This window comes from Orycteropus afer, unplaced genomic scaffold (genome assembly GCF_000298275.1).
Source record: "Orycteropus afer afer isolate SDZICR_OR568_19922 unplaced genomic scaffold, OryAfe1.0 scaffold03897, whole genome shotgun sequence".
NCBI lineage: Eukaryota > Metazoa > Chordata > Mammalia > Tubulidentata > Orycteropodidae > Orycteropus > Orycteropus afer.
The window spans coordinates 2,506-7,730 of record NW_006925484.1 but is presented as its reverse complement, the minus strand read 5'-3'; the positions used below and the strand labels follow the sequence as shown (position 1 = coordinate 7,730).

General features: G+C 41.1%; 1 pseudogene; it reads right to left on the bottom strand.

Annotated features, from left to right (window-relative positions):
• Positions 1-2,956: 2,956 nt before the first annotated feature.
• On the bottom strand, positions 2,957-4,171 carry LOC103213498 (annotated as a pseudogene).
• Positions 4,172-5,225: the final 1,054 nt, after the last annotated feature.

The window sequence follows — 5,225 nt, the reverse complement described above, 5'->3', positions numbered from 1 at the left end:
TGAAATAAGATAATTATTTTATAAAAGTTTCCAGATTTTGTCCTACAGATACAGATAAGACTTTCCTGCACATGCCTCCTACATTTCATGTATAGGCATCATGAAGGAAATCAAATACCTTATGCTTCCTTCACCCAAAACTTGAAGTTTCATATCTCATTTGCTTCCCTGGATTTGTTCACATCTGCACCCTTTCACCTGCTGAAAATCTTTTTACTGTTACCTCTAGAATAATGGCTCATTGTCAGGAAAAAAAAAAAATAATAACTTCAAATTCTTATCAGAGTAACTCTCCTGAAAATGCTGTTTTCACATCATCAAATGGTGGCTTCTTTTCCCCAGCATCCTTTATAGTATTCAAGGTGCAGTAAATCTGATTGTCACTCTTTAGTGTCGATTGTCACTTACAGACCATTCTCACACTCTCTACCCTAAAATTCAAGGTATCCAACTCATATCATTAAACCATTAATCACATTATCCATCCTTTCTTCTGACATCTACCAAACCTAAGCCATACCTCCATAAGTACCTACATAGGTAATTCTTGTAGCATTTTCATCCTTTTAACTTTTCACTTTCATTCATCCTTGTCCCTTTCCCAGTTTACAAACCACAGAAAGCTTTTAATAAGCATTTCTATTTCCAATCTTTTAAGGAAATTCTACCCATTACCACAGTCCCCCCACTGCATGTATGTGGGATGTAGGTACAAGCCTCTCAAAATGTTCACGATAAAACGCTGTTTTCTATTGTTGTGAACTTTTCGATTAATGCTAGGGTGACATGAAATCTAATTATTGTTTTGATTTGCATCTCTATAATGGCTAATAACTATAAGTATTTCTTTGTGTGATGGTTAGCTGCCTGAATCTCTTCTTTAGTGAAGTGTCAGTTCATGTTCTCTGCACATTTTTCTTTTTTTTTTTTTTCACAGATTATAGGGTTTATTAGGGAAGCACCAGATTACAATTCAAGTTTATGAAAAATGCTCAGTCTTTCTCAGCCCACCATCTCTAACCCAACAGTCTCTCACAGTCTCTTTCCCAGCAGTGCGTGTTCCTCGGTGTCTCTCTCAGCAATTCATGCCTCTTGTGTCTCTTTCCCAGCAGCGTGTCACTCAGGAGCACGTTCCTTCTCAGCAATACACCCTTCTCATCCAGTAGTCAGAAAGACTTCTGCCTCTAGGAGGCCTCCTTTTGAGCCTGGCAGAGTGGCCAAACTAGCCAATCATAGCATCAGAATTCTAAGCACCTGAGAGAGAGCGACGTTTCCAGGACATTGCAGCAGTGCCACTCCCAACAGAAATACTCCAGGTGGATAACTTTTACTATCAGGGACTCCCCAGTTGCTCACAGCCAATTACACCATGGAGTTTACAAAGACTTATGGCTAGAAAAGCCATACCAGGTAATTTACTACACCACAATGACCAAAGTAAGTGAGGTAAAGTCTGGCCATTCTTGCTTTCAGGGAGCATTCTGGCTGTAATTTTCGAGGGCAGATTTTTTCATTCTTCTGGAAGTCTATGATACTTTCAAGGAGCCCTGGTAGCATAGTGCCTACAACATTTGACTGCTAACCAGAAGGCTGGCAGTTCAAACCCACCAGCCACTCCTCAGAAGAAAGTTTGGGCAATCTACTTTCGTAGTGATACCACCTCAGAAACCCAAGGAGGGGTCACCATGAGTCAGGTCTGATTCAACAGTACATAACAACAACATGGTACTTTCAGTATTTGTTCCCAGCATCACAATTCAAAAGTATCAACTTTTCTTTGATCTTCCTTATTCACTATCCAAGCTATTGAAAATACCATGGCTTGGGTTAGGTGCACCTTAATCTTCAACGAGACACCTTTGCTCTTTAACACTTGAAAGAGGTCTTTTGCAGCAGATTTGCCCAGTGTAATATGTCATCTGATTTCTTGACTGCTGCTTCCATTGATGTTGATTGTGGATCCCAGTAATATGAAATCTTTGACAACTTCAATCTTTTCTCCATTTATTGTGATGCTGCTAATTGGCCCAGTTACCAGGATTTTTGTTTTCTTTATGTTGAGGTGTAATCCATACTGCAGACTGTGGTCTTTAATCTTCATTAGTAAATGCTTCACATCATCTTCACTCTCAGCAAGTCAAGTTGTGTCATGTACATATCTCAGGTTGTTAGTGGGTCTTCCTTCAATCCTGATGCCGCATTCTTCTGCATATAGTCCAGCTTCTTAGATTATTTGCTCAGCATACCAACTGCATAAGTGTAATGAAAGAATACAACCCTAATGTACTCCCTTCCTGATTTAAATCATTCAGTATCCCCTTGTTCCATTCGAACAACAACCTCCTGACCTATGTAAAGGTCTAGGGACTACTTTTTCTCACTCAGTCATGGCATATTCAGCAAGAACCTGTGATGTGCCAGGTGCTGGGGACCCTCAGATGAAGGAAGGCAAAGCCCTTATAGTCTAGAAACTACCAGGCTTGGACTTAATCATAATACGGTGTTATGTAACACCGAGAAAGGAGCAACTAGATCTGTAGGCTGTGATGGGGGAGACTTTCTGAGAAGGCTTCAAAGGAAAGTGAACTAGGTGCTGAATCTTAGAGGATGAGCAGGAATTCACTCAGTTTGTGGGTGAAGATATTGAGGTTGTTCTTTAGGTTATAATGAGGTTTTAGATCAATTTAAATGCTTTAGTCCCTTTGGGAGTTTGGCAAACTGAATACTTGAAGAGGACAAGCCTCTATCCTCCAGTGGGTTGCCAGCATGGTTAATCGGGTAGAGTCCTGAGTTGGGATTATGCGCTAAAGCACTAGCCAGTTTTTGTGCAAAATCTAAGTCCAGCACTTTCTAACACCAATTCTTCCAGTCGACTGGACCTACTCACCACCCTCAAGATCTGTTCACAGACATTGGTGGACAGTTTTAGATCCTTAGAGGACAGCTTTGTAAACTACTAGTTGTATTCCAGAACAACAATGATAGGTATTAGGTCCCTGTGGTCAAGATGACTAAAGTCTTGTAAATTCAATTCCCTGGTGTCTTGAGTCATTTAAATTGTATCCACATCCCACTGTACTTCTTCCCTATATGAAAATCCAAGCCAGTCACAGACAAGGCATACATCTGAGAAAATCCACCACATGGGCTCTGCTCAGCCAGGGTCTGGCTGTCCCACAGAGTCTGGATGCTGGCCAGTTGCTCAGGTGGCTTCATGGAGATTTTTCTCATGATTCTCACTGGAGAGAGGCCTGGAAATATTTTGTGCAGGCAGGTGCCAATGTGAGCCAGCACTTCAGTCACATCCTCAGATGACGCCATCTTCATGGATATGCTGCACTTCTCAGTTTCCACAACCATCTGAGCTGGCTTGCTGCAGGCAATGCCATGAATCTCCAAGTAGCTGAAGGTTAACTCGAGCTTGGTGGGGATTTGTGTTGTGACAAGGAAGGCTCGGCATGATGTGAACACCTGAGTCAGAGTTGGCCTGCATCGTCATTTGCTTAGGTCCAGGAAACAGGTTAGCAATAACTGAATTATGATATCACAACTCTTACAAGGAAGAAAATGGTGCCTTCCCTGAACTAAGCCATGCTCCACAGGGCATCACCAGTCTTCTGGTTCAGTTTGGCCCTGGGATGTGACTTGTCTTTAGAACACTATTCTTCCCCAGCACTTTGTTTTCAACTTTGTCTCCCTTGACTTCCAACTTCACTTTCTTCTTCACTTTAATTTTTATCTTCTTGCCAATAACATCCTTTATGCTTTCTGTCAACTTTCTAGGCACCTAGGAGCCCTCCTCAGTCATGCTCTCCCTTTAGGTGCTGGGGACGCTGCAGGTCCAAGTCTGATATATGGCCCCCCACCTTCCCTTGACTCTCTCAGTTCCTTTCAAGAGACTCAAAGGCAGATTGTAGATGGGAGTAGGCAAAGGGGGGTGGAAGCAGAAATACAATTTTGCCGCACTCCTTGCCCCACCGGAGGGAAAAAAAAAGAGTTGAAAATTCTAGGTGGGTTTGCTGCTGCTGCTACATGACATCTTGCAGTTGGCGGAGCAACGCGGAGCGGCCAGGCTCACAGCGGGCGCTGGCACAGACCTCTGCGGTGCTTGCTCCTCCTCCCGCTCGCTCCTGCGCAGTGTGGATCTGCTCTGCACATTTTTCAATTGCATTTTTTTGTCTTTTCCTTTTTGAGGTATTGAAGTTTTCTATAAATTTTAGAATTTATGTCCTTGACTGATCTTTCATTGCCAAAAATGTTTCCCACTCTTTATGGTCTCTTTTTATTCTTTTTATGAAGTCTTTTGATGTGCACAAATGTTTGATTTCCAGGAGATCCCAAACATTTAGTTTGCCCTCTGCTGTATGAGCATAATTAGTTATGTTTTATAATGTTTTATATTATATCTTAGGGTCCCTGATTTTGCCCCCATTTTTCTTTGATGATCACTATGGTTTGAGTTTTAAGTCTTTGATCAATTTTGGTTTCCTTTCTTGCGTATGATGAAAGATATGAATCCTGTTTCAATTTTCTGCAAATGGATATCCTGTTTTTCCAGTACCATTTGTTAAAGAGACTGTCTCTTCCCCATTTAACCAGTTTTGGCCCTTTGTCAAAGTTCAGCTGTCCATAAGTGGATGGATTTACTTCTGGGTTCTGTCTATGTGTCTGTTATTGTACCAATACTATGCTGTTTTGACAACTGTGGCTGTATAAGATGATATGAAATTGGAGAGTGTGAGGCCTCCTACTTTCATCTTTTTTTTTTAGCAGTGCTTTTATTATGTGGGTTCATTTTCCTATCGATAAAAGTTTGATGATTTATTTTACTATCTCTTTAAGGAATGCTGATGGAGTCAAATCAAGATAGCACATCTGTAGATAGCTTTGAGTAGTGTTGACATTTTCACAGCATTGAGTATTCCTGTCCATGAGCATGGTATAGTCTTCCATTTATGTAGGTATCCTTTGGTTTCTTGTAGTAGTGTTTTGTGGTTTTCTTTGCACAGTTCTTTTGTGTCTCTTGTCAGATTCATTCCTAAGTACTTCATCTTTTGGGTGGCTATTAAAAATGACATTGTTTTGCTGATTTCTTTTTCAGAGTTCTCTTTGTTAGTGTACAGGAATCCAACTGATTTCTGTATGTGGATCCTGTTCCCTGTCGCTTCACTGAATCCTCTACTAATTCTGGTACTTTTCATGTTGAATCTCTATTTTCTATGCAC